This window comes from Tinamus guttatus, unplaced genomic scaffold, assembly GCF_059628265.1.
Source record: "Tinamus guttatus ecotype Peru unplaced genomic scaffold, ASM5962826v1 Tinamus_guttatus_pri_ptg000472l, whole genome shotgun sequence".
In the NCBI taxonomy this organism is placed as follows: Eukaryota; Metazoa; Chordata; class Aves; order Tinamiformes; family Tinamidae; genus Tinamus; species Tinamus guttatus.
This window is the reverse complement of record NW_028289006.1, coordinates 6,962,398-6,974,416: the sequence shown is the minus strand read 5'-3', so window position 1 is coordinate 6,974,416 and position 12,019 is coordinate 6,962,398.

The following is a 12,019-nucleotide window of genomic DNA, read 5'->3' as shown; positions in this document are numbered from 1 at the left end:
TCAACTTTTGATAGATATCTGAGGACTCCAAAGTCAGTTTTCTCCTGTCCACCTCAGCAGTGGAGTTTTTAATGAACTTATGAGTTTTTAGTTTTGAAGAAGGAGTTTCCAGATTTAGAAGAAATTAAATGCTCCTTTTGCACAAGTCGAGTGCTAGACACTGTATTTTCTCAAGTGTGGAAAATCGTTAGAGTAGAGCATTAGCACTGGCATAGCAAGAAGCAATATCTTTTCAAGGATACTACATGGGGCACCAGGGCAGATGTAGTGATCATTGTGGAGGGGCACAGAAATCTAAGCAGAAGAAGAAAACCAGGATTTAGATAACATGGAAGGGTTTTTTCGACAGTATAAAGGAAAACAGGGCAGAACGAAAGGCATCAGCTGGAGGCATGGCCGTGTGATTATTATCCTTCACTTCCTCGCTCCAATGTTGGTACTTGTTCCTTGCAGTGAGGACAGCTGGACAAGGAAGCTTAGGAAAAGCAGGTGGGAAATGTGCAGGGCTGCTCAGTGAAGAGTGCCTAGCCAATACATGGCCAGGGTTTTGTATGATGGTGGCAACCAGCTGTAGGGAACCAGGAGCAGTGGAGATAGATAACTGATTTGTGTTAAAAATGCTTTGTTTCTAAATAAAAGAAAATTAAATGCCCTTAGACTCCTTTAGCACTGACTTACAGCTGCACAGGGACAGGTTGTATGCTTCCAGGCTGTGCACATTTAAGTCTCGGAGCACTGAGGACTGCCAGCAACCTAATGCAGCCATAACTTCGCCCTCTGCGCAGTGAGCCACTGCACCCATAAAACACATCCTAGCACTTGCTGTTGCAGGAAGCAAAACATATATCCATGGCAATTGAGAGTCACAGCGTTTATGAGATTAAGGCAAAGACTGTATTTATGGGAGTTGTCTCTACTAAGAAAACCTCCATCATCCCTTCGCTCAAGTCACTGAGCTGCTCCATCACGACAGTGAGTCAAGGACCACTTTTCCCATCCAGTTTTCATGTCACTTTGCACCAGCTGCTCACATGTTTCTTCCTACACAGCAGCATCCTCAGCCAGGGAGCCTCCCTCTTGGCTCGCGACACAACCTGCAGAGCTCAGCAGGAACGGTGGTGAACCTGCTCACCATGCAGCTTGGAGCCTCAATCTGCTCCAGGGCAAAGGCTGTGACAATGTGCTAGCCCCATGCCAGCGCTCAAGCATTTGCAGGAGACCTGGGGAGCAGGCTCCAAACTCTGCAGAATTACAGCTGTGCATCTTGGGCAGTGGTTTTTGGTCCCCAGGCCTGAAGGATATCTGAGAAGCGCAGACAACTCCAACAACCCATTGCAACAAAGCCCTGCAAGAGGCTTTGCAACTCCCAAGCTATGGATTTCAGATGCTATTTCTGTCTTTAGGGAAGCAAAATGAAATCTGCATTAATATGTATAGATTTCAAAAGTACAAGTTAATGCTAGCTTCAACTTTTATTGCTTGATTTATGAAGGTTTAATCTGAGTCACACACTATATTTTGGGAGACTGCAAATCTGCATGAATAGTAATTTGGTCAAAGAATAGCAGGGCTTTTTTTGTGTGTATGTGTGAGAATACATGGACGTTTATGCATACTTTTGTAAATCTTAGGTTGAATATTACTAAAGAAATATCTCCAAAGAAATGATGATCTACGAAAAGGAGATCATTTTCTTATTCTACTCCAACAAAAACTGGATAAAATAAAATATTCTACCAATATCATAGCAATGAATGAAATTTGCTTTTGCTTGATGACAATTTTGTCCTATTAGTTACTAGGATGAGAAGCTTACTTGCAACATAAATCACACTGCTGCAGTTTTCTTTAGATATATAATATATCAGCTCATGGGATTTTCTGGAATATAGGAGCAACAGGAAAGAGCTATACAGTTATATTTAATCGTATTAAAAACCAAGGAAAAAAGTGTGACTTTGTTTTAACTGCCAAGCTATTCTAACAGTTTATGCCCTTACCAAGGCCATTTTAACAAATTCTGTCAGATGAAACCCCAGTGGGATGAAGTGCCAAGTATTTTACTGCCAACTCTGTAAATGCTGGATGCATTATCCTCTTATTTTGCCATTGTAATACAGGATCAATTGCAAGATGTTACAGAGGCTTAGCTACATAATCATTAATTATGGCTTTTGCATTAATTGCAAAGAGAAAATTTCAGAATAACCTTACCTAGTCTCAAACATGAAGTTAAGCCTGTACAAGGCCAATAGATGGCCTGTTGTTCTTATAGCTGGGAAAATGTAATATAAAAAAAATTATAATATGGTTGCAGGAAATGCTATATTGTATTACGGCAGTGTAGCAAACCTGGTTGTTTAGGAAAAAAACTATATAATTTGTGGATAACATGAAAAAGGAAATGAACGTAATCTTGGAAAAACAATCTTCCAAAACAGGAGGAATACTCTGATATTAGTTTTGATTCTTGAACATAAAAATCCACTGGTTTGAAGATATGTATATTTGAAGATTGGAAACTATTATAACCTGTTTGTGTGCAACTGCAATAGGGATTTTCTTTTTTATCTGTTGAAAAAAACAAGAGAGTCTCCTTCTCTATACATATATCCAGCTCTGATATCTTGGTAAGAAAAGTCTTTAGATCTGCTGAGAAGAATGATAAGAGAAGAAATGGCAACTCTTTATTAAGAAAGCTTGTGTGCAAAATGAGATCAGGGCTCTGGAGATACAGGTAGCATGGAAGTGGGGTACAAGCTTTATTCAGCAAGGTAGTAGTTGTCCAGCTGCTCTTTCTTCATGATAGGATTTTGCAAATGCTTTCTCACAGGCCTGCTGGCCAGAAAGAGAGGTTCAGTAGAAGCCACCAGTGGCCATGGCTGCATGATTTTTATTGTTATGTTTGGAGTGAAAAGACGTTTGTGGTCTAGCCTCTGGTGGCTATGCGAAGGCCCTTGTTAAGCATCAAGTCATCTACTGATTTGCAGCTTTACTTCTCCAACAGTTTTCTAGACCAAGACAAATAATTTCAGTATCCCTTCATTTGAAAATGTATTTTGCATGGTCCTTTCACTAACAGTATTTTAATAAAAGATATACAGCTCCACAACTTGAGGCAACATGCTATTTAGAGATATTCTCTTTTTAATCATCTTCTCTCTTTACACCACATTCTGTCTATCCTTATACATACTGGCAGTGGCTGAAAGTGAAATAAAAAGATTTGAGTTTTTCTTAAAACTTTGACTTTTTTTAAGACTTTGGACTGCAAAGAACGTGACATTACAGGCAGAGATTTTGCTATGGGATGCTGTCATGGAATCATAACAAGTTTATCAATGTTTGGAAACTAGTGTTTGCCACTGATGCCAATGGCTGCTTGTCTGCATTTCTCAGCTGAGGAATCTCCGTAGGTTTTTTTTTTTTTTTTTTTTTTTTTTCCATAGCACTGTCTAAACTCCATGTCTCACTGAAGCCTGATTGCCTTGTCAGGGCTGGTTAGTTTTGCTTTCTTAACATCTGGAGGGAGTGTCATATATAGCTATAGCATATATAGCTATACAGAAGCATATAGCTTCTGTATAAATCAGGTTTATTGCAATCTGCATGCAGTTGTGTGCATTTATGCACCAAAGTTTTGATTTTAGGATACTATACAGGATCCCAGACTGCATCACTAAATAGTTACATAACAGTATATATTAACCGTCTTTTCAATGGAGAATAGTTTGCTTTTACATTCATAAGGATGTACTTGTGGTATATATTTGTATTTGTTATAATAATTGCAGAATGTTCCAGAAGGACTATTAAACGTGTATGCTTCCACAATCTGTTTATGTAACGCTTATTACAAACACAGCATAGATCTGCTTTTCAAGGCAACTGCAATAAAATGCGCAATTTGTAATCTGTTTTCGGCAAGGACTTCATTTCAAGTGCATTGCCAGCAGTCAGCAATGAAAAAAACACAGTAAGGCGTCTATAATGTGTGGTCACAAGACACATCAGATACGATCACTGCTACAAGTCTCCCTTCCCTAAAGGAATTTCTTTTTGGGCGATTCGGAAGAAAAAAAGCCTTTCGAACGGTCTTGGTAATTTTCTCTTCAGGGTCAGACAATGTGCAAATTAGAGGCTGCCAGAAATATTTTGCAGGCACACGCAGACTAAGACCTTGCATTTATCTTTAAAAAGCCAAAGAATCTCAAGCCTAGCAAGCAGACTAGCGACACATCAAGTGATTAAATCGAATGTGAATGTAAAAGCTTTTCTCTGCTAAAAAAGAACACAGCCTTCAGATTAATATTAGCAAACCCTACTATGTCACATTGCTACAATCAGCATCTCTCTGGGAAATAAGAATACATTAGTTCAGGTCAATATCTGCGCTCCCATCAGACAAAATTACCTAACCATCTTTGTCTGGTAATGATAATGACATTGTTGGCCTCGAGGGAGTTGACGTCACGGGGCTGAAGCAGCCCGGGAAGAGCAGTGTGTGTAAGTGAACCAGCAAAGACCTCCCCGCCACGGGCTGCCTCAGCTGGAGGATGCCGTCCTCGCGCTGCCAGGCCAAAGCCGGCGCGCGCCCCGAGTTGCACTTGTTGTTAGGAAAACAAGTACATAGCTTGTACATAAGGGTACTGTAGGCATGCAAGCAGTGGTAAGTGACCCACTGCGAAGGAAGCATTTCAATGATAGAACTGTGTCTGAACCAATTTGCTGTGCTCCATTCCTCCTTAGACCTATCTGTGTAAATGACATATTGGCATTTATGATGGGTGATATTCCTTTCTGCTGCAAGAAATAGAAATTCTAACCCTTTCTCCTTGATGATTGATATGTGTCTACCTATTTATATGCTTCCCTATCTACCTGCAAATCTGCACAATTCTCCTAAAGGCAGCTAGGAAAAGGTAATTAAATATCAGGCTTATGAGTAAGACTGACTCTATTGTTGGTGTTGAGATGAACATGACACATGCAGTTTTTGCCACTAAATAAGAAATGAAGCCCACTGTTTGGGGACTATTTTATAAGAAAGAAACTATGTGTTTATCAGTGAGATTATGAGGGTAGGGGTAGGAGGAGTTTTGTTTGTTTGCTCATTGGTTTACACAAAGCTAATTCTGTCTGTATATTGTATTTATTTAATTAAAAGAGAGGCTCAGTCAATATTGCTGTAACAAAGCCAAGGCATGTCTGAACTCATTAAACTAGGGTTTGTACACTGACACTGATGAAAAACCTGCTGCTGGGGTTGCTGCAAGTCCATTTAGTTTTTATTTGACATCAAGTTGCTTTGCCTACACTGTCAGAGCTTGTATATAAAGTAGCAGAGAAAGAATACATCCAACAAGGAGCCCAGGATTTCTTAGATGGTACCTGGACATTACCTCATTTGGCAATACAGCTGCAGGGCTTGTGCTATCACACACCTTTGGGCAATCTGCTCTTAGCTCCACTTCGTTCCTGTCTCAAAATGGTGCCTGTGCTCACTCTGCAAATAGCTGCACGTGGGAAGAGACTCCCACAATTCAGCTTCTCCTACCCAGAAACCACCTCAAATATGTTTGAGATGGGCAGAAGGAGCAGGGAGGTCTCAGGCCTCAACACCCGTAAAAGGAAGCAGCTCTGCTAAAACATAATCTCCCACTGCTGATGCTGATGACTTTCTGGGCTGGGAGGGAAAGCTGCCCTCAGTGGATGCAGGTCACCTAACGTCATGATTGCACAGATCAGCTTTTTGTAGGGCATTCACAAAGGCTGACTTAGCCCACTCAGGCTGGTTTTTCCAGCCTGCCTCTATAGTCAGAGCAGAGTCAGCGGAGCATTGAGAAGCATTAGAGGATCTTGTTTCTCTCCACTGACTACAGAAATGATTAGCCTCACTAGACTAAAGTTAGCTTCCATGAAAACACTTTCAGTTGTTTTTTTATCAAAGTGACTGTCCCAGGATCGAGCAGATTATATTCACACAGCGTTTTGACATGCTGTTTTATTTCTCTCTGCACAGCACTGCTTAGGCACTGCTCAGACTTCTGAGAAGCTTCAGATCTGATCAGATCTGATTCATCTGTTTAAAATAGCCTTTCTCTGCTAGCCAGGCAGGTTCCTCTTTTTTTCCTCACTTTTCAGCTTATGATAGGCTTTTTAAACCTCCCATCTACCTCTCAATCCATCCGTCCTCTTGATCATCAATTCTCTTTAATAACTCCTGAGCACGTTGGTCAAGTTCAATACCATTTGCCTGAACAAAAACTTGCCCCCAAAATGAGGACAGGCTGAGGGCGTAGGGCTTAATTTGCCTTGAAAGGAGATTTATCAGCACCCCGCCAGTGCCTATGAGGACATCAAGATGACAGAGCCATATTCTTCACAGTGGTACATGACAAGAGATAGCATAAATTGAAACAAGACTGCTTCAGGCTGGATATAAGGAGAAACTTGTTCCACATGAGAACAACCAAGCAGCAGAAGAGGGGTCCAGAGAGGCTGTATGGTCTCTATTTAGAGATTAGCAAGACCCAACTGGATGAAGCTCTGGGCAAACTGGTCTGATCTCAGAACTGATCCTGATTTGAGCTGGAGTGTGGATAGGCACCTTCTGAAGGTCTTTGCCAGCCTGAATTATTCAGCAAACTGAGATTTATCCATAGGGAGGACAGAAATACCTATCCAAACCGAAAGTAAGAATATATATGATTTTTTTTTTCACTATTCACAGGAGGAAATCTTCAGTGATTTACCTGTCTTTTAGAAATCAACTACATCAAACTGTATGAATTTATATGGCGAAGCTGAGAGTTGTGCTTAGTGCACACCTCATGGTAGCATTATGAGATATGCTACTGTAATGCTGTCTTGGATTCAGGGGCCTTGACTTCCCCTTGCAGCTTTGTCTCCAGATGATTATTTTCCACTTGCCAGTGCTGGCCCTAACCTCAGACAATTTACAGTCCCTCATCAGGAAGCAGCTGAGTCCTGCTGACTTTAATGACAAAAATCCCTAACAGCTTCACCAAGGCTAGGATTTCACCCCATGTGTCCAGTATGGAACAGTCCAGACCCTGCTGCAGGCACTAAGCTGTAATGACAACAGCAATATCATCCAAATGCTAAAAGAAAACACTATATAGGATACCTAGAAACTTTAATAAAAGAAGCTGTAGCAATGTGATTTTGCATCAAGTATCAGACCCTGTTGTTCTCAGTTTCTTGTCTGTCTGCTCTTCAGAAGAGAACATTTTTTTTTTGACTGGAGAGGAACTAATCCCTCTGATTGATTAAAAATTGCAAAAGTCATCTCACTTCTACTGTATTCCTGCAAAGCAGGATCTGGCATCCAGAAGAGCTTGACTTGTTTTTCCTTTTGCCCTTATTTTGAGCTCCACTCTAATACTCCCACAGTCTTCCTCTAGGATGTCTGATACCATCAAAATCAGGTTTGCCATTGCAGCTCCAGAATTCTTATCTTTGCAGTATAATCCAGCTGAAATGCAGGCTTTGCACATGGTGCTGCTCCAATGGAGCTACAGGACATGGGGAACATGAAGTCTCTGTGCCCTGTGATGTTGCTCCTGTGCCACGTGGATATGTGATCACGTGGAGAGAGATGAGAAATACTAACACAGAGACATTTACTCAGTCTCTACTGCAAGCATCTTCTACGGCTGTCCTAAGTAAATGGACCACCCGCCTGCCACGTCTTTTTGTGCCAGAGAAGGCCTTTCTCTACAGCCCTCCCTGCAGTCTCACATTGTCTGGACCACCAACTACTGAAGTCCTCTCCTTGGAGGCCCCATCTACCCCTGGCAGGATTTCAGAGAACTTTCTCTTCTTAGTCCACTTGGAAAAGATTTGGCAAATAGCAATTTGGGAAACAGGAAGCAAAAGTCTAGTTCTGCCCTTTTTAATGACATTTTTAACTTTGATGGAAGAAAGCCAGCTAGGCAATCAACCCAGGAGTTTCTGTTTACTCTCATGAAGGATAATGCTACTGCAAACATAGTAACCAGTTTATGTTATTTAGCTGAAAATTGCATTTTGAGGACAAGAGAATAAAATTAGCATTCTGAAAGATTGACTCTCCAGTTTTCTCTGCACCACTGAATAGCAGCCTTGCCCTGGCATAAAGATATGGCAAGTGGACTGCTTTGCAGGCCCTGAGCATGGATTTTGGGTAAGAACATTAGATATGCACATAGATTAAGAATTATTAGGGTTTGTAAATATGTTCTGTCAGTCAAATAATATTAACTTTAATTCAATCTGTAAACAAGGTTCTTAAGCCATATATGACTGTTCATATGTGTAAGTGCTAAAACTATTTTAGTAGAATAGAGGCAAACATTTCTTATCTTTCCCAAGTACTCATCCAAAAATATTTAACAACTTACTTCCATATTACTTTTTAATTTACATTCATATAGCAAAGTTATTCTTATTTGAAATCTTCATGTACTTCATTAATTTTGCTATGGTAGAGAACAGGTTATTCTTTTTTTTAAAAAAACCTTCATCTTATTAACAAAAGGAAATTTATATTAATTCTATACTCTCACATGACTCTTCTTTTTCAAAGATTCTGCTCAGAGTTCTTTTGGCAAATATTTGTGCAAACTAAATGTAGACAACAAAAATGCTATTCAATATTTGTTTTAATGGAATACCATTTTGGAATGGTAATTGCATGGCTTTACTGTGGAAGAGCTACCTCATGTCACACACATATTCATGCGAAATATGTTCATTATGATTAGTCTTGAGGTAAATCCTGAGAGCATCAGGCAAAAACTAAAAAAAAAAAAAAGTTTAAACAAGAAATCTGCTCAGTGTTTATCTACACACACACACACACACACACATGCTTAGCATTCCAACATACCAACATCCATTTGTCTTTCCCCTACTGATTCCTTTCTGGAGCGTCATGTTGATTATTGCTAATTCCATTTTCATTTTTTCCATTTGTATCCCCAATCTGCAAAGGGTTTTATAACCAAAAGCGTGATCACTGGCCTAAATAATCTGCATGCTGAAACTATCAGACTAATGTGCTGCTGGAAACTGATGCACCTTACTACTTTCTCTAATAAAACACAAAAGGATTAATTGTGTAAGAGTTCCTTCAGGTTATGAGATTGCTGTGGCAGGTGTTGTTTTATCTACAAATTCCAACAAAAAAATGGTTTCCTGCAATATGAGATAGTGATGATGGGAAAATTACAATGCTTGGTATATTACTGCAGCATATGTCAGACACTTTATCTCCATGGGCTGGACAAGAAAGTGAAGATCTCATAGCAACCTATATTGTTTTTAGCAACAGAGGAAAAGCTTGCAAACATTTCTAAAGTATTTGTGTATACAGTTGATTTTGCATATGATCTAATCTATATATAATACTATCTTAATGTATTTTAATAACATCACTCTTGTGGGAGTTAAGTTCGAAATGCTGCTGATGGGAGAGAAGGAAGAGTTGCGTTCACCAAATTTCTCTTTGTTACTGTGTGTTTGTATACATAGGTACTGTATATATCTATACATACATGTTGGCAAATTCCATATGTTTTCTAGAGTCTTAGGCATGAAGACAGGTATGGGATAGGATTTTCTATTAATGGAAAATTCATTCAAAATTTGCCCACATCATAAGTCTAAAACTCAAAAGAAGTAATGGAAAAGAAAATATTCTTTCCTCCTGTGCTCATCATCCTGGTGGCTCACAGGTCATCCTTACAAGTCTGAGACAAAACCTTTCAAGACTCGACATTCAGCAGTGGATGTTTTGCGGAAATATTTCTGGAGATGGACAAACATAATCTAGGGTGTAGCTGGTCAGTAATAACAGTACATTTTGTTTCTACTTATCTAGTACCTTCTGCTGAATTTAGAGAGACAGAAACTTGTACACAAGAGGAGTTAATTGTCCCCGCTGGAGCAGGGGGTTGGACTTAGATGGAGGTCCCTTCTAACCTCAACCAGTCTGTGAGTCTGTGAGCTCAACATCTTCATGAGAGTATTGATCGGTATGCCTTTCTTTCTCACATGTGGTTATTTTTTTTTTCTTTTTTTCCCTTCTTTTCCCACTGCAAAAGTTAGGCGGTGGCACCTGATTTATTTCTAAATGTTATTTACTCTATAATAAACATTGCAGTTTTCCTAATAAGTCAAATATAGAAAAATTGCCTTTCATTTTTAAAGTAGCTCAGTTCTTTTAAGACCTGATCTCAGTCATTTAATCCCACACAGGAAACATGTAATTGGACATAACATTTTTTCAAGAAAAGTTTCATCACTGAAGCATGGAGAATGCCACAGAGTAACGACTGCTGTCCACGTCACACGTTTAAAATCCAAACGAGACTAGCATTAGTACAAAATGAGGCAGTAAGAGAGCAAATTACAGTGACTTTAGAATTTGAGCATCATTACCCAGTGCCATTAGAGAGAGCGAAATGTATACGGGGAAGCCAGATTTTTCAGTGTTGACTTCATTACAGCTGTAACGTCATGGCTTTATGAGAGAGCATTAAAGTATGCTGAAAACAAACTGATAAAACCAGCAATGCCTCCTTAAGCCAGTATTAGCTACACAGGTTTCTTTCTGAAGTGCAGCAAGCTCCAGTGCATCTGTTTTCAATGTCCCAGATGGCTCTTGTACCAACCCTACAACTTTTTCAGTCTCCTATTTCCTTCCTGCTTTTCTTTCCAAAATGCCATGGACTATGAATAATTTACCTCGCCTGCCAGAGCTCTCTATCACTTTCTCCAGCCTTAGGAGAACGACTTTCTAACGCTGTATTTCAATGTCTTCTGGCAGAATATTTTCCATCTGCTTTTGCAATGTGTGAGCGCAGTGGGGGCAGAGGAGGCGGAGAAAGTGGAGGGGGTGGCAAGGAAAGACACCAAGGCAGACGACTCCCGCTGGGACCGTCTACTCCTTCCTCTCTGTTTCTGCAGGGTTTCATACGCTGCTATTCCTTCCCTTAGGTGTTGCTGCTGTTCCTAACTTCTCCCTGAAATACGGATTAAAAAAAAGGTGGGAGGAAAAAAAAAAGGAAAAAAAAAAAGAAAGAAAAAGGAAATTACTCCTTTATAGATAACTTCCAAAAATCAGTTTGGATTAGAATATTCTGTGAGATCAAACTCGCATCGAATAATTCTAGGCTTTTCTTCATGACTGGAAGTGCTAATAGTGTGAGAAGTACCTGAAGTGTGGATACGGACCTGGGTGACTAGAGTGAGCAAGGCAAGAAAGTGGGAAAACCAGGAGGAAAGGGAATTGGACACTATCCTGACCCAAAGAAGATCACCCAGGGCATTGCACTGTAAATCAAGAGGAGAAAAAGAAAGACCTTTTTATAAAATTATTATTTGTACCACAAAAGCAAAATAGCATAAACAGCAACCATTTTCCAAGACACTATTAATCAGAATAATACAAGTCTAACTCCCTTCTGTATTTTAAGCATTCATGTACTCAGCAAAAATATACAAGCCATCCTAAGAGCAGTTTTCCTCCATTTGGGCTAGGAGGAACTGATATGCAAACCCGAGCTCTGGTCCATCTCTATATAAGTTTTAGGGTGGTTTTCTGGGATGTTGCATAAATAATTAGAAAGCCAGAAGAGGTATCCTGGCATAGCCTTTAAAATCACATTGCAGGACAGTTATGTAATAGGGAGCAGCTACTTTGATTAGCTCGTGAAAGCCAAGAAACATGACAGCAGGCAGTGCATTTAGCATGGAACATATTAATGACAGATTAAATAATACAGTATCCTATTCAACTGCAAGACCAATCAAGCAGTTTGATGCCTGTGGCTGTGGTTGACTTGGTGTTCCCTGTCACATTAGGTCATGGACACTAAGCTCTGTTACGCTGGGTCTTCTTGTAAATGGGGGCCTTTTTGAAGCCACCCTTATCACAAGCCAAGGAGCTGAACTGCTTTTGCATTAGATCATGGAAAGTGAATGAATGGAAAAAGCTTTCTGCTGTTCTACC